This window comes from Macaca fascicularis, chromosome 15 (genome assembly GCF_037993035.2).
Source record: "Macaca fascicularis isolate 582-1 chromosome 15, T2T-MFA8v1.1".
NCBI classification, from domain to species: domain Eukaryota; kingdom Metazoa; phylum Chordata; class Mammalia; order Primates; family Cercopithecidae; genus Macaca; species Macaca fascicularis.
This window is the reverse complement of record NC_088389.1, coordinates 98,501,989-98,524,478: the sequence shown is the minus strand read 5'-3', so window position 1 is coordinate 98,524,478 and position 22,490 is coordinate 98,501,989. Positions and strand designations below refer to the sequence as shown.

The following is a 22,490-nucleotide window of genomic DNA, read 5'->3' as shown; positions in this document are numbered from 1 at the left end:
ATGTAGGCCAGGCATGGTGGCTCACACCTGTAATCCCAGGACTTTGGGAGGTCGAGGTGGGTGGATCACCTGAGGTCAGGAGTCTGAGACCAGTCTGACCAATGTGGCGAAACCCTGGCTCTACTAAAAATACAAAAATTAGCTGGGCGTGTTGGTATGCACCTGTAGTCCCAGCTACTCTGGAGGCTAAGGCATGAGAATCACTTGAACCTGGGAGGCAGAGGTTGCGGTAAGCCAAGATCACACCACTGCATTCCAGCCGGGGTGACAGAACAAGTCTGTCTCAAAAAAAAAAAAAAAAAAAAAGTAAAATTATTTTGGCCTTACCATGCTTGGTTTCTTTGTCTTTGTTTTTTCATTAACTTTATGTTTGAGGAGGAGAATGGAGTGTCAGTGATTTCAGCAAAAAGGTTTCCCCTCCTGTGGAATTTTGACTTTGGGGTACCAGTTCATAAATAAATTAGTGTCTAAGATTAATGTTACAGCTGATATTCAAAGTACCAAATATGTTATTGTTCTGATTATTATGGTCCTTAAATTTGTATTTTTCCTGGAGACATATGTGGTAAACAATGATGATGACTCTAATAATGACCATTTATTGAACGAGCACTGTGTAGCAGACATTGTACTGGTGACATGATTTGGCTCTGTGTCCCTACCCAAATCTCATCTCAAATTGTAATCCCCACATGTTGAGGGAGGGACCTGGTGGGAGGTGATTAGATCATGAGGATGGTTTACCCCATGCTGTCCTCTTGATAGTGAGGGAGTCCTCATGAGATCTAATGGTTTAAAAGTGTTTGGCAGTTTCCCCCTTGCACCCGCATCTCTCTCTGTCTCTCCTGCTGTCATGTGAAGAAGAGGTCCTTGCCTCCCCTTGGCCTTCCACCATGATTATACATGATTATAAGTTTCCTGGCTGGGTGCAGTGGCTCACGCTTATAATCCCAGCACTTTGGGAGGCCAAGGCAGGCAGATCACTTGAGGTCAGGAGTTCAAGACCAGTCTGGCCAACATGACGAAACCTGTCTCTACTAAAAAAATAACAATTAGCCGGGCAGGTGGCGCACACCTGTAATCTCAGCTATTCGGGAAGCTGAGGCAGGAGAATCAAATTGAACCTGACAAATGAAGGTGGTAGTGAGCCAAGATTGTGCCACTGCACTTTAGCCTGGGTGACAGCAAGACTCTGTCTCAAAACATAATGATAATAGTAAGTTTCTTGAGGCTTCCCTAGCCATGCAGAACTGTGAGTCAATTAAACCTTTTTTCTTCATAAATTGCCCAGTCTCAGGTAGTTCTTTATAGCAGTGTGAAAATGGACTAATGCAATTGGGCAGTGTCTGACAGTTTGCAAGTACCATCTCATTTGTTTTTAATAGAAACCTCCAGCCGGGAGTGGTGGTTCACGCCTGTAATCCCAGCTCTTTGGGAGGCTGGGGCAGGCAGATCACATGGTCAGGAGTTCGAGACCAGCCTGACCAACATGATAAAACCCTGTATCTACTAAAAATAGAAAAATTAGCTGGGCGTGGTGGTGTGCACCTGTAATCCCAGCTACTGAGGAGACTGAGGCAGGAGAATCACTTGAACCCGGGAGGCAGAGGTTGCAGTGAGCTGAGATTGTGCCACTGCACTCCAGCCTGGGCGACAAAGTAAGACTGTCTCAAAAAAAAAAAAAAAAAGGAAACCCCCTAATACTAGCCATGAGGCAAGATAATCACTCTCAGATAGTAAAGCATGTGCTTAACTGTATGTTAAGTTCTGAATTCACGCATAGGTTCCTGTGGAGACACAGGGAAGGGGCATCTAAAACAGGCAGAGAGCATCAGGAAGGACTTCCTGGAGGGGAGGAAGTGCCTACACTCAGTCTTAAAGAGCATGTGGGAGGAAAAACCAATGAAGCCCTCCTGCTGTAAACAGAATGATCAGCCTGGGCAAAGATGTAGAGGGGTAAGAGAGCATTAAACATGAGGCAGCTGTGTAATACTGTTTCCTATGATCTCTTCTCTACAGGTGGAGAGGCAGGGAGAGACCAAATGATGAATGACTGTGAGTGCCATGCCATAGTAAAATTCTGGATTTTAAAAGAGAAGAAGCATGATCAGGCTGGGGATGTTGAGGGGAAAGAAGGGGGATAGAGATGGGGACCACCCAGTGGCCCACTCTCCCTCAGTTCTTTGGAATATGGGGAAATGAACAGAGAGCCACTGTGCCCAGATTTTATTATGGGTTGAGCAGTGATCAGGATGGGAGAGAGAAATGGTAATGGAACTCACTGGCCCATACACCAGATGGCATTTGAGGGGAATGCCAGGTCTTTGTTGTCAGGGGGCCCTGTGTTCTGACTCCCTTTCCATTAGAATAGGTGGTGATTAAACAAGATATGCCACACCCTAAATTCTGGTTCTGGGTTTTACTATTCAGTCAGTTTTATCAAATTAAGATGATCATGTCTTCCCTTTTGAAAAATTATAGGGGAAGAAAAACCATAGAGCTTTCCCCCAGTATATGGCATTGAATTACACATATTCCTACACACACACACTCTTGCACATATATACGTACATACATATATAATAGAACTTTTATATAATATGTAAAATTTTAAAAAATATATTTTTCGAAGGGCTGGGGGTGGTAGGGGCGGTGACTCACACCTGTAATCCCAGCACTTTGAGAGGCCAAGGCAGGTGGATCACCTGAGGTCAGGAGTTCGAGACTAGCCTAACATGGTGAAACTCTGTCTCTACTAAAAATATAAAATTAGCCGGGTGTGGTGGTGCATGCCTGTAATCCCAGCTACTTAGGAGGCTGAGACAGGAGAATCGCTTGAACCCAGGAGGTCGAGGTTGTAGTGAGCTGAGATCCCACCATTGTACTCCAGCCTGGGCAACAAGAGCGAAATTCTGTATGTGTGTGTATATATACACACACACATATATTTTTATATATTTATATATGCACATATATATTTTATTTACATCTATATTTTATATGTATACACATGTATTTTTTAGAAAATAAAAGATGCAATATGTCAGTGCTTTGTTATGACAGTGGTAGCTACAAAGGAAGATTAAAGCTTTTTAAAAAGTAGATAAAAATTTATCTACTTTTTAGTAGATAAAAATTCTTTTTTATCTACTTTTTATCTACTTTTTTATCTACCTTTTATCTACTTTTTTGTGGAGAGGACTGAAACTAGTAAGCTCTTGAAATGTATTCATCCTCTCATCAAATATATATGGACCTACCATATGTTCTTACTACTGTGGAAACAGCAGAAAGGAAAAACAAAGTCCCTGCTCTCAGAAGGTTTAGAATGAGATAAGGCAGGCTACTGAGTTGGCTTAAAAACTAAGAAGAAACTAGTGAGGTGTAGTTGCCCATTCAGATTTTTATTTTTAAGTGTTTTATGTCCAAGGAAAACTGTGGGACTGGGACTTGAATTCTAGTTTTATGTTTTCCTGGGTCATTGTCTAAAACAGGGTCTTAGACTAGTAATTAATACAATGGCACTCTCTTTCACCTTCCTCAATTTCTTTGCATGCTTGTTGGGTCATTCGGAGTGGCACTGAGGTAAACTTTGGCATATCAAAATCCACTTGAAAGCAGATGGTTAGCAAGGTGCAGTGGCTTATGCCTATAATCCCAGCACGTTGGGAGGCCAAGGCGGGTGGATCACTTGGGGTCAGAAGTTCAAGACCAGCCTGGCCAATATGGTAAAATCCCGTCTCTACTATAAATACAAAAATTAGCTGGGTGTGGTGACACACACCTGTAGTCCCAGCTATTTGGGAGGCTGAGGCAGGAGAATCGCTTGAATTCGGGAAGCAGAGGTTGCAGTGAGCCAAGATCATGCCATTGCACTCCAGCCTGGGTGTTGCAGCAAGACTCCATCTCAAAAAAAAAAAAAAGAAAAAGAAAAGGAGATGGCTGTGCCTGTTAAACACTGGTTTGGTTGAGTACCTCTCCTGTGGGCTTGTTGGTTCTTGCGCAGATTCCTGCTCCTGCCCAAGTCCAGGACCAGCTGCACATACCTGCACATGTGGCTCACCCAGGCCAGGATGGCTAGCCTTGTTCTCTTCACCCAACCCAGCAGCAGAGTGCTAGGAAAATTTGCTGGCAGGGCTGTAAGAACCTCTGTAGTTTCTTCCCGTTTCCTTGTTCTCCTAACTTACTATGTTGGGAGGAAATACTATGGTGTGGTGGTAAGGATTTTAGGCAAAGAAAAAAGCACTGAAATGGATGTCGTGTTAAAATTAGGCCAATCTTTTGGAAACACCTTAGCAACCTCCTTTCATGTTCTTGGTACGTTTACCTGGTTGTATTGTAATGTTCATTTTTCCTTGTGAAAATCTCTGTGTGTGTGCGTATATGTGTGTAATTTATCTTGTGTCATGGAATCTTTGAAGGAAAGACTAAAAAACTTTCAGAATTGTAACGGTTTCATTTGTTGTGTAGCACATTCTGCATGACAATAGACCAACTCTCCTTTATCAGTATTTGTGTATTCTCTTAAAGAGCTAAAAGAAATCATTTTTAAAAATTTATTTATATATAATGTTGGCCAATGTTACCTACAAGAAAAGATCATTGTTTCAGAGCATGTAGGATGAAGATGATTGACTTTAGGGCATTTACATGTGGAAACTGTCAAGGTAGTTGGAGTTTACAAGAGTGGGCTGTCTCTCTAGTCACTTCAGGAGGAGTGCCGTCATCACGCTGGCTGATTTGGTCAGCCTGTCTTTCATCAAGCCAGGGAGATAAACAGTAAACAGAATTGAAAAATTGTTCACAAAGTTTGTCAGTTACTAGGGTGTGGCTGATGAACCACACCTGAAGAGCTACCTAGATGAGGACAACTCATAGAGTTACTTAACAGCCTCCACCCCAGTTGATGGTCCAGATTGTCTCCAAGGGAGGTGAACTAAGCCAGTGTTGAGACTGAGTGGGATAAGGCCATGGTGATATGCATAATAGATGCATTCATACACATTGCTTCAATAGAGCATTTTCTTGGATGGAAGCATGGGAAATAACACATGGGCATATACTCACGCTTGTTGTTAGCTTTCGGGGTCACTGCTGATCTCTCTCCTTCCTTGTTCAGTGGGACTTGAACTTCTGCAAGATCATTGAAAATCTTCATGTTCTCAGAACTCAAAGGGAAGAAAACTTGATCCCTAACCCTTCAGAAAGCTGTTTGAAAAAGAAAAGATTTTCCACAAATAGCAATTGGGTTTACCTAGTGTTATTTACCACATTATTAAACTACTAATAGCAGTGGTGTTATTATAGTGCCACTATATTATTTTAATTTAGATAACACTTTATAAATTTATTGTTTATAAATTAAATAGATTTGCATTCCCAAACAGTTGTTTGGGAATTCCTTAAACTTTATTGCTAGCTACAAGTCCATTTTAAATAGAATCAATAGGCTGGGCACGGTGGCTCACACCTGTAATCCCAGCACTTTGGGAGGCCGAGGAGGGTGGAACACCTGAGGTCAGGAGTTCAAAACCAGCCTGGCCAACATGGTGAAACCCCATCTCTACTAAAAATACAAAAAATTAGCTGGGTGTGGTGTCATGCCACCTATAGTCCCGGCTACTAAAAGGGCTGAGACAGGAGAATCATTTGAACCCAGGAGGTGGAGGTTGCAATGAGCCGAGATTGCTCCACTGCACTCCAGCCTGGGTGACAGAGTGAGACTCTGTCTCAAAACATAAATAAATAAATTAAATTAAATAACGAATAGATTCAATAGACATTGATCCTGTTAACATATTTTGCCTTTTAATCTATTGGTACTTCTTTCATTCCCTTTGAAGTTAATTCTAAATAAAGGAGAAGTATCTTAATTTGATTAATATCATAGTTTGAAACTATAGCAAAATTATTTTTTCTCAGGCTACTGGCAAGTATTTTATATTCACTAAAGAAAATTTTAAAAATTTCAAATTACCTATGAATTTTACCACTCTCACAAATGTTTTTATCTTTCTTATACATATATTTATGTGATTTAATTTTTATTTGGAATGCTTTTTTTATATAATACCTCATATAAATGAGGTATCAGGACTTCCCACTCATTCATGAAGCCTTTACAATTATAATGATAAATATTGTTACATTAATGTACAATAATTTCTAAAACTGACTTTCTCATGTTTAAAATTTAGATTGTATCTAATTCTTTGCTACTTTAAGTATCATCGCAGTGAAATCTTCAGGCCATAATAAGTTATTTCCTTGTGATAAATTCACAAGAATAACTAGATTAAAGGTATGAATACATTTTAATTTGGTTAAACACTTATGTTTACCAAAACTCTTTATAAAAGTAGCACACAATTATCCTAATAAATTAGAATATTAGAAGTATATAAGATGAAAAAAAATTCTCACTGAACTTCAGTCCTGCTCTCCAAAGTGAACCATGATGAGACCTTAAGCAAATGTTATGTAGAATGAGAAAAGATAGTCCTGAAGAATTGAGTGATATGGAAGTGATAATGGTGTACTATATAGGTGAAAAAATAAAGTACTGGTTTAGATACGTGATATAAAAAATAGAATCCTGGCAGTTCCCTCTGCGGACAAGCCATAGAGGTGTCCAGTGTTGGTTTAATATAGCAGCTGGTTTGACAGAGTACCGTCTGCAGCGTTAGGTAATGTTAAATGATATCTGTGCCCCCTTGACTCTGATCAAGAGATGGCTAGAACCTGCAGGTTCCAGCTTTCCTGGGTTTAAGGGTCATTGAAGAATCCTTGTAGATAAGAGAATTGTACATTCCAGGAACTGGAGGCATATCTAGCCTTGGAAAGCTCGGAGGGTTAGTTGAGACAACTTTAGACTTGCACATCTGTGACCTGAGTTTGAGATTTGATTCTGTCTTCTAGACCTGGAGGCAGAAATAATGTTTGTGGTTATTTTTCTGGGCACTGAGACTGTGCAAAGGGAAAGAGGCCAGTACACAAGAGTGCTGTTTATAAATGGTTAACATAGTCCACAGTCCCACAGAAGAAGAATGCAATGGTATTCTCCTGTTTGGTGGTTTTTGAATTCTTTGTCTCTGACAGAAAGTGTCTTCTGTGTCCTTTATGTTCTCACTCACTTTATTACTCTGGCATGATTATAATTAGATTACCTGCCAGCCCTGTCTCCTGCCACTCCACCTGCCAGCCCTGTCTCCATCCCCAAGACCTAAAGGGATGGTTGACTTGACATGTGAGGAGGTTTTTTGGCCTTCAGAGATGTCGCTGTCAGCCCCCTGAGTTCCGTTTGCTAGTATTGGGTCCAGCCCACAGCTTTCTACTAAAAACAACAGGCAAACTAAAGAATCTTTTAGTAAGTCACCGACAGTTGTCGCTGAACCAAGAGCCCAGCTCATTGGGCCAGTTCCTCAGCGACTCTATGCCTTAATTTCCAATGTGTAAGCTTCGATGACTACACTTATCTCCAGGATTCTGTGTAGGACACAGAAAAAAGTACAGGACTCAAGTAATGATTGAACTTGGAATAAAAACCTTACGGCCCATGTCCTCTGTCTGTCATGCTTTTCAGATGTGTCTTAGTTCCTGCTCCCTGCACAGAAGCTGAATTCCAAACAAGCCACTAAGGAAGTTACATTTCACTTCACTTTTTCATAAGATAGGTATGTCAATCCCATTAGATATGAGCATGTCTAAAATTCAGAACCTTTGATACTAATTATCTGTCAAATGACACTGTCATTCCATTTCGTAGGCATTTTTGATAGTTTATCTTCCCAGTAATATTTTCGTAACCTTCATCACCTTGACCTTGACCATCTAACTCTTTTTTTTTCTTTTTGTTGGAGACAGAGTCTTGCTGTGTCGCCCAGGCTGGAGTGCAGTGATGCGACCTTGGCTCCTTGCAACCTCCGCCTCCCAGGTTCAAACGATTTTCCTGCCTCAGCCTCCCGAGTAGCTGGGATTACAGGCGCATACCACCACACCTGGCCGATTTTTTGTATGTTTAGTAGAGATGGGGTTTCACCGTGTTAGCCAGGATGGTCTCGGTCTCCTGACCTTGTGATCTGCCCATCTCGGCCTCCCAGAGTGCTGGAATTACAGGTGTGAGCCACCATGCCCGGCCAATCATGTAACTCTTATGTGTACTTGCCTGTACCTATAAAAGTACATTTAAAAATAGGATTGGCTTTTATTTGCATAATGAGCACACATATTACCCATAGTACCTCCCACACAAACCCACCCATACCTCTTACTTTGTACTTTGTTAATAGGAAACTATCTGTTGTTTTGTGCTTTTGGCAGCTGTAAAGAAAATACGCAAAGCCAGGTGTTGTGGCTCTTGGGTAAGACTGAGAATGTGATTTTTGTAGTCAATATTTTTTTAATAGCCAGTTGTTGGAGATAGGAAAGAGAAATTCAGTACAAAGTCTAAGATGTCCCAGTGATGAAATATCACTAGGTGTTACTATCTCAACAGGAATGAATACAGTTCAACAGTATGTAGGCCTGGCTTCTCAGACAAGCATGATGTCTGCTAAAGTGGTGATAAGGTATCCCACATTATCCGTTGTTTTTGAAGGAGAGCCTTTAGGGTTTCAGTATCATCATCTTTATGCCTTTTGCTACAGCAGTTTATGTTCTGCCTTTTAGTAAGCCTTTATGTTAAAAAAAGGTTCATATTAAAAATTATTTGGGATACATAGGTCAACTATCTAGGAATGGGACAAAGTACAGAAACAATGAGACAGGATTTGTGGGGTTAGAAGTAAAAAAAAGCAGTCCCATCAGTTGAAGAAGCTGCAGAAATTTAAGCCAGACATCTCAGGCGGCCATGCTGGAATGGAATGTGGAAAAGGTAGCAGTTATACGTGAGCAATACCTTTGACTGTATCTTTCGAACCCCAGTTTAGACCAGCAGCAGCTCTCCTAATGGGGAATTAAGAAGTAGAAAGAGGCCCTAAGAGTATATAAGACACAAATCACCTTTGCCTGTGATATTTGCCATCCATATGCCTATGGTTACATACAGAGAATCCCAACAGGAGCATCATACACACAGTAAATAACACTAATGTGTTTTATTTATATGTACCAAAGTAAAGGGGCATACAAAATAAAATTTAAAATGAGTGGGTGAACATATTGGGACAGAAGGAAGATATCAAGAGGAGGAAATATGGAGTGAAGATAGAAGTAGCATGTACTGTACAAGATCTTGTAAGTAGACTGAAATAGGCCAGTAATTTGGCTCCATGCTTCCTAGCAGCTAAGGCAAAGAAGGAATTGTGACCAGATACATAGTTCATAGTGTCTTTAAGATTCAGTAAGCTAGCAACTCAAGAAAAGTACAAGTACTCACCATATAGGGACAAGTAGATTATGCTCTGAACAGCACAGTAGATAGCAAGTACACCTGTAACAATCATTGCTGGAGACAGTGCAGAGCTTCAGTCCTTTATGACAAGCTTGTCCAGCCCATGGCCCACAGGCTGCATGCGGCCCAGGACAGCTTTGAATGCAGCCCAACACAAATTTGTAAACTTCTTAAAACATTAGATTTTTTTTAAAGCTCATCAGCTATCATTAGTGTTAGCGTATTTTACTTGTGGTCCAAGACAGTTCTTCTAGTGTGGCCCAGGAAAGCCAAAAGATTGGACTCCCCTGCTTTATGGAAAATCAAATTTGCTTACCTTCTCCTGTTGTATTCATTTTTGAAATTTTGCTAATTCCTAAAAGGAATCCACAGAGTGCAAACTCTCTATTACTAACTTTTTTCCTCTTCTCAATGTAAAATAAGTAGTATTTCAAATGAGATTAAAAACAGGATACTTACACTTCTTGAACTTTAGAAATGTAGGCTCATGAACTCTTTAAGTTTTGTGACTTTCTGTTGTAAAAAGGACTGTATTCACTAGATGGCAGTATCAACAGCCTTTTGGGAAGTTAAATATGAGCATGACTGTCTTAAGTACTAAACATGCAGCAAAGTAGGAAAACCATTTAATTGAGCATAAAGGATCTCATTTCTACACCCTATATGAAAGAGTAGTTTTCCATTTTCTCCTCTCCTCTTATTTGAGGCCAGGAAGAAGGCACTGTGCATAGCAGCTCCAAGCATCTCTGGGTGGCACTCAAGGGCCATTTTTCACAAGGAGCAAGTTGGCCAGCAGAGTGTTCAGTTCTTGGTCATGCCAGTGGCTGCAGGGTTTCTAGCCACTTGTCCTTGCTGCTTTCTTTTTGAACTTTCAATCCGGGGCAGGAGTTACTGACAAATTAACAAACCACCTGTGGGATAATGGTGTATTGATAAGGTACAAAAGTGTGTTTAGCAGATGGGGATAATTTTTTGACCCTCAGTGTTTGTTTAAATGGTTTCTAACATGAAAGCAATATGATCTCTCTCAGGAAATGAGATTATTTTCTCTATTCAGGTAATATGATCTTTTACCCATTTCCATCTTTGAGGAGTGATTATATACTTCTGCAGTGTTTTAAATGAAAAAGATTTATTTTTAAATCATACTGGCATAAAGTTAATGGTATTTTGTTAAATTTTAGGATTTTTATAGCATATCTTGGGTGACACTGATCCTGGTCCTGTCCTAGCGGCAGTCTCTTAACAGTGGTGCTGCTGGTGTTATGAGTAGGACAGTTTCTCATTGTGTGGGGCTGTCTTGTGTGCGGCAGGGTATTCTGCATTCCTGGCCCTTGCCCACTAAATGCCAGGAGTGCCCCTCAGACATAATTGCCCAGTAACACTCCCATGCATTTCCATGTGCCTCCTGGAGTGGGGGCAGTACTGTCTAGTGTTGAAAACTGCTGGACTAGAGGTTTTGGCGTAGGTTATGGGCCTTGTGGATTTAGTGAGTATGATTTTTTAAATAAATGTATGTAAATCTACTTTATATTTTTAAAAAATCACAACTACAGCGCATCACCTTAAACTTCTACTCTCTCATATTTATGTATGTATGCTGATTGTGATTACTCCTACATACAGTTTTTAACATAGTACAAAATTGTACATACATAACTTTATGGTACCCACCGCCCCGCCTTTTTTTTTTGAGACAGGGTCTCAGTGATGCAATCATGGCTCACTGCAGCCTCCATTTCCTGGGCTCAAGCAATTCTCTTACCTCAGCCTTCTGAGTAGCTGGTACCACAGGTGTGTGCCACTATACCCAGCTAATTTTTAATTTTTTGTAGAGGGTCTCCCTGTGTTGCCCAGACTGGTCCCAAACTCCTGGCCTCAAGCAAGTCCATTTTGCATTGGCCTTCCAAAAGGCTGGGATTATAGGCTTGAGCTACCGCACCTGGCATAGTATATCATCTTCTTGATAACAGCATTCTATGAATATATTTTATTGCATTTTATTTGGAACTGTTAATAGACAAATAATTTGCTGATGAATTGTATTCTTTGCTCTTTTAGTCCATCTGGCATTATGTGCTCTTCCTTTTTGCTAGAATTCCCTCCTTTTTTCTTCCTACAGAAGTATCATTGGGTGAGAGAAAGCCTTACCTGTGATGGTTTGAGTACCCACATTTTAAAATTGCGCTAGTTAAGAAGAGGGGAGATAATCTTGTTGCTTTTCTCTTTTTCTTATCAAATAGACTAAAAAGGCGACTCGAGCTGAAGGGCTGGAATTTGATTCCCACTTGTTCTTGTGGTACCTAGCACAGAGTCAGTCCCATAGTATATACTCTAGGTAAACACTTGATTAATTGGTGTGTTTTCAGTTTATTTTCCCTGGTTGGTCTTTGCATTTGTTCAGTTAACACCAGCTTCTGGATATTAGGTTACCATAAAGTATGTCCAAGACATCAAGAACAAATGTTATATATTCTCTTTGACATTTAAAGACAGAAGATAGTGGTAGAAGAGATCCCAAGTGATGCCTGACCTAGCTAAAGACCCATGGGGAATGAAAGAATGAACAGGGAAAACAACTGCTGAATCCAGGTGGGAAAATGCTGGCCTACTTCTAGTCCTTGGTATGCCAAGAGCCAAAGGTGGTGCCAGCTGATAGCATATGTTCAACACCTGTGTTGATGCCATTTGCCTGCCCAGACAAGCCTCTTCAGGCAGGAAAGCCTAAGGAAAGTTTCTCATAATAAGGATCAACAGGGACTCTTCTGTATCCATCATACCGATGTCACCTCCCTACCCAGCATCAGCTGAGCACCACACGCACGGAAGCTCAATAAAGAAATGTTTAATGCTGAAGAGTTTCAATCAACAAGATGAAATTTTCAGGTTTAGGTGAACTTAGGAACTTGTTTGGGTTACTAGACTTCTAACTTTTATCCAGTTCTACCTTATTGCATGACATATCCATGAGGACTAAAGTGAAGCCATTTCAGCAGTCACTTCAGTGACTCCTCAGCGCTTAGGTGATATTGTATCAACTCACATCTGAAGCAACTTGGAATAAAGATAATAGATCTTGTGCTGATAATTAGAATAGACATCCTGAACACCACTTAAATTACTATCAAACTGCATAGCCAGATCTTTAATTTATGAAACCTCTATTTTGTCACTTCTCCAAGCTGTCATTTAACCTAAAAGCTGCTGTCTTTACACATATAAATCAAAGAAATATTTGATTTATATTCACTTGATACCTACCAAATTTCGCCCCTAGAATTTCTGAATACTTTATATCCTCTGTCCTTCCATCCAGACTTGGCTTTACTAAGTGCCCTTTGTAAGCCACTCAGTATCAATCAAGATAGTAATTATTCTACAAGACCCCAAATCTCAGTGGCTTTCAACAACACACATTGATTTTTCACTCATGCCACATGTCCATTATTTGTCAGCTGCAGCTCTGTTCAGTGTTGACCTCAATCTGTGATGGAGCAGCCTCTGTTTATGTCATTGCTCTTCTTCATAGCAGAGGAGGGAAAGAAAGTAAGGCAAAGTTCCACACTAGCCCTTAAAGCTTCTTCCGGGAAGCGAGACGTGGTATTTCTGCTACCACTTCATTGGTTAAAGCAAGTCACATGGCCACACCCGAGTTGAGTGGGGGTGAGGATATGTGATTCGTCTTTAGGAAGGAGCAGGAAATTTTGGTGAATAGTAATGTGATCTACCACATGTCTAAAATGCAGTCCCTTCTCTAGAAGATCTCAGTAGTCTAAGAATATTTTTTATTTTAAATATAGTACCATAAGTGAATGGTGGGTCAGTTAGGTCAATTTTTGTTTTTCATTCTTGCAAAGAATCATTATGTCTAATAAAATATAAAGAATTTATGATATATTTGAACTGTTCTTAATGTTATTTTACTGAGTGCAGTTCTTTTGGCAGTGGTTTAGTTTCTTTAACAGTCTGTATTCTACAACTGTCACTTGTTGCCTTCATTGTTTAACATTTATTTTTCAAAACCAGACTTGTCTTTTATCTTCAAAGGATAAATGGAATTGGTTAGGAGAAGGATTGGGGAGCAGGAACGTGTGGCAAATGTCTAATAGCCTACGTTTTATTCCCTTATTTTCTCAAAAATGTTAGCTCATGTTCACACGGGTTTATCTGTTTAGTCTAAGAAGTAGTTACTTTTCTAGGAACGTGTGGCAAATGTCTAATAGCCTACGTTTTATTCCCTTATTTTCTCAAAAATGTTAGCTCATGTTCACATGGGTTTATCTGTTTAGTCTAGGAAGCAAGTTACTTTTCTTCTCTGGCTAAAGACATTCAGGACCCTGGAGCTTTGTTCTTTGGGACCCTGAAGGCAGCCTGGCAGGCAGAGCCCAATACCACCTTTACAGCTACTTGATGTTGATAGGGAGCCAGCTGCTCTTCTTTCACCTGGCTGTTGGGAGAGGCACACCAATATGGGTGGGCAGGAAAAGTTACTTCCCAGGCTGAAATTTTCCCACCGTAAACTTAGGCTGATAGGCTGACACTCTGCACCTGTCCTCCTTGGCAGAAATTCGGCAGGCCAGTTTGTGACACGTGCATGTGCACACTTCAGATTGCTTCTTCCACTTTCCTCTTTCCTGCTCGGGTTTCTCATAGGAGTAGGCTCCATGTAAGACTTCTCTCTTTTGTGAAAAAGAAAACACGTATTTATAGAATGGAATTTCTTACTGAAAGAGAGTGTGGGCAGAGTAGAGGATGACATGAATCCTGACTCAGTCAGTAACATTTATGGAACCACTCTCCGGATGCCACTTATTGTAGGCAGTTATCAAAAAAATCAGTTTGGCCTACCTGCCAAACTGTAATTCGTCCTGCACACAAGGCATTATCTTGAAGGTTATTTCAGTACTACCCATGGAATTCTGCTTCCTTTGGGTAAAGTATTCCCAAGAATAAAATATACAGATTAGAGCCCATGTAATGTAAAATTATGGCATTCATTGAAGAAAATATAGGCTATTCTTATTCCAGATCACTATTTATTTATTTATTTATCAGAGTCTTGCTCTGTCGCCTAGGCTAAAGTGCAGTGGCGTGATCTTGGCTCACTGCAACCTCCACCTGTGGTTCAAGCAATTCTCCTGCCTCAGCCTCCCAAGTAGCTGGGACTACAGGCACTCACCACCACACCTGGCTAATTTTTGTATTTTTAGTAGAGACAGTTTCACCATGTCAGCCCAGGCTGGTCTCGAACTGCTGACTTCAAGTGATCTGCCCACCTCGACCTCCCAAAGTGCTTGGATTACAGTCGTGAGCCACCGTGCCTGGCCCCAGATCACATTTTTAAAATGAAGAAACAGATATTGTCTCTTTGTCAAAATACTTATCGGAACAATTTTTTTTAAAGCAAAGATTGCATCGTTTAAAAAAACATATTCACTGCTAGGCATCTGAATCACTGCTTCACATACACAGTAGACATTCATGAAATGATTTTTTTTTAAATGATGATGAATGCCAGAGCTTGCTTAATTTTTTTTCTTTTTTTTTAAGTCTTCAACCACAACACCCAGACTGCTGATTTGGGAAGTGGTGCTTCCATTCAGTAAGAAAGCTCCTGCACACTGGGTGAACAGGCAGTGTTTCCTCCTCTCATCCCTGACATTTAATATCTGTCCTGAGGCAAAACTGGCTCCACCTTATTAATCCATTGTTCCTCACAAGCCTTAAAACAGAGAATAAACTTACAAAGAAGAAAAGTAGAAAATTAGAGAAAATAACCACAGTACTAATTTTCAGGCACCTTATGACTTAAGAAAATGTTTTAAAATGTGAACTCTACATTTTCTGAACATAAATTTGGTATCTGTTGGTCAAAATCCGCAGGACCTTTAGGAGAGAAAATGGCCATAACTAAGTACATGCCTCTCTTTTTAAATGCTTACCCAGGTCAGTTAAAAGCTTCCTTGTAGTTCTGAATCCTCAGTTCTTGCTTTAGAGTCAATACTTAAAGGAACAGGGGAGAGCTACAGTGCTTTTGAAATTCAGAGAGGCCTCTTATTTGTGCCTCTAGAATAGTTTGTATAAATGTTATATTTCAAGCCACACAGCACTTAAAACCATCACACAGTTTATCTAGTTGGGTAGAAGAGGGGGCGAGAGAAAAAAGTAGTATTAAATTAGGGCGGCAGCATCAGGGACAGGCTGATGTGAGAGCAACTTCTTTCTTGGGACAGGTACTATATAATTGTCCCTTTGCCTATTGTCAGATTTGGGTGGCCCAGTTGCTTTAAAATTTGAAAACATGTGAATATTAATGCAAAGAAGAGCCAACATTAGTTCACAGTAGCTGAATTCATCATTCTTTTAGAATCAGATTTGCTACTATATAATCATAATAACTCTTCAGCATTCTTCTAGTGATGAAGATAAGTGATGATCCTCAAGAAAGTTTACCTTTGACTTGCGGGTGCGCACGGACTATGGAATGCAGATGTTCGTAGATCAGCCGTACAGTAATTTTCAAGGATTTAATATGCAATACATTCCCATATTAAGATGTTGAAATGTTAAAATAATAATTTGCAATGATTTTTAAATGCTTTAAACAGAGTCTTCCACTGGTGAGATTGTTTTTCCATGTAGAGTTAGCTAGTTTAAATTCTTTTGTTGTGACTGGGTGCAGTGGCTCACGCTTGTAATCCCAGCACTTTGGGAGGCTGAAGTGAGCAGATCACCTGAGGTCGGGAGTTCGAGACCAGCCTGGCCAACATGGCAAAACCCCCTCTCTACTAAAAATACAAAAATTAGCCGAGTGTGGCGGTGTCCGCCTGTAATCCCAGCTGCTAGGGAGGCTGAGGCAGGAGAATCACTTGAACCTAGGAGCTGGAGGTTGAGCTGAGATCGCGCCACTGCACTCCAGCCTGGGCAACAGCAAGACACCATCTCAAAAAAAAAAAAAAAAAAAATTTCTTTCATTGTATTCTCAGTTGTCTAGTCTAGTTCAGGTCTAGGCAGGCAAGAAAACTTTGTCAGGTACACTGTTGTCTTCCAAAATGCGCATACTCGTACCCTCTATTACTCAGTGTCATTAATCACATCCATTCCTTTCCCACCCTCTTGGAATAGGATGTTAACTCTTAAATGACCTGCCACCTAAATAAAACCTGCTCTCTTGGGCCAAGGTAAGCAAGACATAATTCTTTGTGAGAAAAGCAAAATAACAATGATAATTATAACTTTTTTTTTCTTTTTTTCTTCTTTTTTTTTCTGAGACAAAGTCTTGCACTGTCACTCGGGTTGGAGAACAATGGCATGATTTTGGCTCACGCAACCTCCGCCTCCCAGGTTCAAACGATTCTCCTACCTCAGCCTCCTGAGTAGCTGGGATTACAGGCGCCCGCCATCACACCCGGCTAATTTTTTGTATTTTTTAGTGGAGATGGGGTTTCACTATGTTGGCCAGGCTGGTCTCAAACGCCTGACCTCGTGATCTGCCTGCCTCAACCTCCCAAAGTGCTGGGATTACAGGCATGAGCCAACTTTTAAAAATTTTTAAAATTTTTAAAAACCAACTTTTAAAATTTTTCAAAAACCAATTTTTAAAAAGCCAACTTTTTAAAATTTAATATTGGAGCATAATAGAATTCAGCAATATGCGATTTGATTGGGAATAAGAAATAACACCTTTTTAAAATGACTACAGCTCTTGACAATTTTACTCTTAACCAATTTTGAGGTACTGGTTTACTAATTGATCAAATTCCAGATTGGAAATTAGTCATCATTTGACTAACCAGAGTTAAGCCTCTTGAATCAAATTCTCTAATTTATTATCTCCCATCTGATCTAAATTCTCATTTACGGAATAAATTGCCAAAATACTTTCAGAATGCCCAGTACTAGAAATCTAAGCTATTCAATTCAGTCTCTTCTCTGTTTTCAGGCTCCTTTCCTGACTCTTCGGGGAAGCTAATATATTTAGCTAAAAATTTTACTTTGGGGCCTCACCTAATAAAGGTAAATAGAAAACTGACAGCTGTCACATAACGTAGATACTGGTTAATAATTGCAACCAATGGTAAATTAATAATTTTGAGCTATTTATATTAGCTCTGCCAAAATTACATCATTAAATTTGGCTTTATGAAGTGTTGCTGACTGTAGTAAAAACAAGTGTGAGCAAAGTCTTCATATGCACCAAGTCAGGTTTGAGTTCCACGTAATACTGACTTGGCAAGTGTGGAAATTCTCAAGTCATCATTACCAAAAAAGAGAGTTCATACAGGGAGTTCTGACCATGTGACCCATTACTGGGGGGAAAAAACACACATACAAAGGCCTTTGACTCCAGTGATTTTGTACTGGTATCTTTACTCTGATCTTAAACTGCAAGGAACATCCGCAATTACAGTTTTTCGTTTTGTTTTGTTTTTTGTTTTTTAAGTCTGAAACTTGATAATCCATTTATGCCTTCCCATGACTAGTGGACATTCCTCCAGCCAGTGGTGAGTTCCTCTTTCCTCTGCTGTCAACAAGAGCATGGGTTGCCCTCCCATCTCCTAAGCAGAACCTACCACAAATGCAACTCGAATCTGTTTCCAGCCCTGCTTACTCGCTTGTTCCTGAATCCCCACATTACCCATCGAGGCATCTTACTCTGTGGACTTCACATGTGAACTTTGCCCTCACCGGTGGAAGGGGTACAGTCCTCATGGGAGATGAAATCCAAATGCTCCACCAGAGGGCTTTGGTTTGTTCTGGGGAGCTCTGGTGCTGCCGAAGCCTCTTGAGAAGGAAGGAGGGAAGAGGGGAAGAAAAGTTTATACTGAGTTTGGTTTTCATTAAAAATTTTTCCAGCTCTTCTTTAAACTGATAGGTTTAGGGTCTTTTTCATACAACAGTCTACTTTTAGAATTTTTGTTGGTTTGTTGTGTCATGGGAATTTACAAGGGATGGAAGGAAAAGGGGAACAAGGAGTGGTCTAATTTGGGTCAGTAGAAGAATACCTGAAACCTATTTAAATTCATTTGGAACTGATGACTTGTACTTTTAGTCTCCATAAAAGACTTCCCTTGGAGCACAAAGAAGTTAATAATCTGTGTATGTCATCACTTCATGCTCTTCTTAAGCTCCGTGTGTTGGGGCACTGCTCTAAGTGTGGTGAAAGGCTGCTACAGGATAAATAAGGCATGGTCACTGCCCTGGAAAGAAGCTTAAAATCCAGTGGGAGTAAATGATAAATGCGTAATTACCTAAATGTCAGATGGATCTAGTACCTACCTGGAGGATTGCACAGAAACACGCTGACAAGGGGTGCCAAGAATACGCAATGAGGGAAAGGACAGTCTCTTCGATGAATACTGTTGGGAAAACTGGATATCCACGTGCTAAAAAATAAAACTGGACCCTTAACACTGTATACAAAAATCAACTTGAAATGGATTAAGACTTAACGGTAAGGCCTGAGACCATATAATTTCTAGAAGAAAACATAGGGGAAAAAACCTTCTGGACATTGACCTTGGCAATGGTTTTGTTGCTGTTACCTCAAAGCACAGGCAACAAAAGCAAAAGCACACAAGTGGGACTACATCAAGCCAAAAAGCTTCTGCAGAGCAAAGGAAACAACCAACAAAATGAAAAGGTAACATACAGGCTGGGAGAGAATGTCTACAAACCATATATCTGATAAGAGGTCAATGTCCATAATATATGGGGAACTCATACAACTCAATACTGAAAAAAGTGAAGGTGGGGGCAAAAGACTTTAATAGACCCTTTTCCAAAGAAGACATACAGATAGCCAACAGGTAAATGAAAAGATGCTTTTCAGGGGCACTGGCTCGTGCCTGTAATCTCACCATTTTGGGAAGCCGAGGCAAGTGGATTGCTTGAGTCTAGGAGTTCCAGACCAGTCTGAACAACATGGCGAAACCCTGTCTCTACAAGAAATACAAAAGTTAGCTAGGCGTGGTGGCATGCACCTATAATCTCAGTTACCCGCAAGACTGAGGTGAGGAGGCTGAGGTAGGAGGATCACCTGAACCTGAAGAGGTCGAGACTGCATTGAGCCAAGATCATGCCACTGCCCTCCAGCCTGGGCAACAGAGTGAGATTCTGTCTCGAAAAAAAAAAAAAGAAAAACAAAATGGTGCTTGACATCACTAATCATTAGAGAAATGCAAATCAAAACCACAACGAGCTAGTATCTCACATTCGTTAGGATGCCTGCTGTCAAAAAGACAAAATGTAACAAGTTTTGGCAAGGATATGGAGGAAAGGGAACCCTTTTACACTATTAGGGTGAAAATTGGTACAGCCATTATGGACATGAGTACGGAAGTTTTGTAAAAATTCAGCTGTATATATGATCCAGCAATCCCACTTCTGGATATATATTTAAAATACATCAAATAAGTATGTCAAAGAGATATCTTCACTTTCATATTTATTTCAGCATTACTCACAATAGCAAAGATACGGAAACAACCCAAGTGCCATTTATCCTAAGAATGGTTAAAGAAAATGTGGTGTATATATACAGGATAGAACAATATTTAGCCATAAAAATAAGGAAAGCCTGCCATTTGCAACAACATGGATGATCCTGGAGTACATTATGCTAAGTGGAATAATCCAGACACAGAAAAACAAATACTGTATGATCTCAGTTATATGTAGAATATAAAAAAGTTGAATCCACAAGCCAAGAGTAGAATGGTGATTGTCAGGGTCTGGGGCATGGTAGAAACAGTGAGATGTTGGTCAAAGGGTATAGCTTTTATTTATAAGATGAATATGTTCTGGAGATTAGGAAGTATCCTTACTCTCTTCCCTCCCCATGCAGACGGTAACTAAGTGTGATGACAGATGTGTTGATTAATTTGATTGTGGTAATCATTACACAATCTATATATCAAATAATCACATTGCATACCTTGAATATGTACAATTTCTATTAATTATTCCTCAATTAGGAAAACCAGAAGCATCGTAAAAGTTGCATTAAAAACAAGGGTGACAACAGGCTGGGTGTGGTGGCTCACGCCTGTAATCTCAGCACTTTGAGAGGCTGAGGTGGGTGATCACTTGAGGTCAGGAGTTTGAGACCAGCCTGGCCAACATGGTGAAACCCCATCTCTATTAAAAATACAAAAATTAGTCGGACATAGTCATTCCTGTAGTCCCAGCTACTTGGGAGGCTGAGGCAGAAGAATCGCTTGAACCTGGGAGGTGGAGGGTGCAGTGAGTTAAGATCACACCACTGCACCCCAGCCTGGGCGACAGAGCGAGACTCTGTCTCAAAAAACAAACAAACAAACAACAATATCCTCTTTAAAAATACAACTGAAAAAAAGCTACCTTACCAAACCACCAATGAGAGCCCCTCTCTGAGGAAAAGGAGTGTGCAGCCAGACAGGCTTCAGTTTAAAAGCTTAAACCTTGACTTGGACTTACTTTATGTCCTGAGCAAGCTATTTAACTTTTCTGTTCCTTAATTTCTAAATTATGAAATGTCAGTGGAATGAAATAGAATATGAAATGGTGTTTGTACAATGCCCTGGGGTCTGAAAGGTGCTCCTAAGAGTGTGCAGCAGTTAGCACTATTAGTGTCCTGGGCAAACCCACAGCTCACAGATCTATTTGGCAACGAATTCCTGCAGATTAGCTGTAAGAGCCAGATTTCCTCATGGAGGAAAAGACTGCTACTGTCACGGGAAAGATTTGTTTAAACATATTTTTTAGTACAGTTTTCTAAGTCCTTATCAAGTAGGGCCAGCCCGCAGATAAAAACCGTGAAGTATTTAGCTGTAAGCCAGAGGTTGAGAATAGGAAATATTTGAATCTTTAAGAACTTGAGTCCAACAAAAATGCTGGCTAACAGCCTGACTGAGGTGAAATAAACCTTGTTTCCAGTTTTCCAGAGAAATTGTTTATTACTAGGCGAATCTTGGGCCTCCAAGATTGCCTATATTTTTGTTTTTCTTTTATCTTAATCTACAGGAAACTTGTGGGTTGGGTCTTCTCATAGTTATCCATTGTTAAAAGTTCTGTATTTCTACAAACCTTCTTGTGCGAGGAATATCTGGAAAACAACAACATTGAGATCACTCTTTAAAAATTAGTGTTTTAGACAGGTTTCTGCTTTTCTTTGCTTTGTTAACTGAAACAGCCCCTATAGAAACATTCTGAAAGAGTTACTCAAACAAGTATTCAGACTAAAATGAATGGAAAGAAGTTTTGAGTCTCCTTGACCAAACATGGACCTGTGCTTTAAAAAGCTCAGTCCCTGAGTGTGTTGCACTGTGTACTGAAAGTCTATGATAGTTTAGCCTCTTTCTGGGCTGCCCATATCTCTCACCACTCAGTTCATTTCCCAATTTTAACCATTCTCCATGGTCCTCATATGATCATTTTCATCCTGAGCCTCTTATTCCCACCTTAAATCACTTCAGAAACTCCCCTGCACTCCAGTCAACTTTCTGGCCCTCCCCTTTCATGCTTGGCCTTTGTGCATTCCACAGCTCTGTCCACTTGTTTTCTGACCTCAAGAGTCAGGAGAGGAGCTATCCCAGCTTCAATTCCTCATCAGTAAGATACAGAAAATAGGATTACCGAAGAATGAAATAAGCAACTGTATTTTAAATATTTTATGTACTATAAAAGCATTGTGCATCCAGGTGCAGTGGTTCATGCCTGTAATCCCAGCACTTCAGGAGGCCGAGGCGGGCAGATCATCTGAGGTTGGGAGTGACTGACCAACATGGTGAAACCCCATTTCTACTAAATATAAAAAAATTAGCCAGGCATGGTGGCACACGCCTGTAGTCCCAGCTACTTGGGAGGCTGAGGTGGGAGAATTGCTTGAATTCAGGAGGCAGAGGTTGCAGTGAGCCGGGTCACAGAGCCGAGACTCCATCTAAAAAAAAAAGCTATGCCAATAAAATTATACTTACTATTCTAGATGTAAATATTCTGAATGTTCCTTTAGTCAGATTCTGTGTTTTCTCTTTTGTTGTTGTAATTTTCACTTAGCAGGAGGCTGTACATAAATCAAGCCCTTAGTAAATCCTTATTTAGTGAATAAATAAATACTGCC

At 40.3% G+C, this 22,490-nt stretch overlaps 1 protein-coding gene across 20 annotated transcripts in view; it reads left to right on the top strand.

The window, feature by feature from the left end:
* Positions 1-22,490, top strand: part of KANK1 (KN motif and ankyrin repeat domains 1) — a 240,862-nt gene that overhangs the window by 97,221 nt on the left and 121,151 nt on the right. For 3 of the 20 annotated variants that reach the window (XM_074017590.1, XM_045373163.2, XM_065530638.1), the window contains exon 3: positions 2,020-2,055. The exons of 16 other annotated variants lie outside the window; for them this stretch is intronic. The gene's annotated coding sequence lies outside the window, so the exon portion shown is untranslated. Of the gene's footprint in view, positions 1-2,019; positions 2,056-7,582; positions 7,674-22,490 lie in introns of all 20 variants that reach the window. One more of the 20 variants, XM_045373168.2, reaches the window with a different exon arrangement.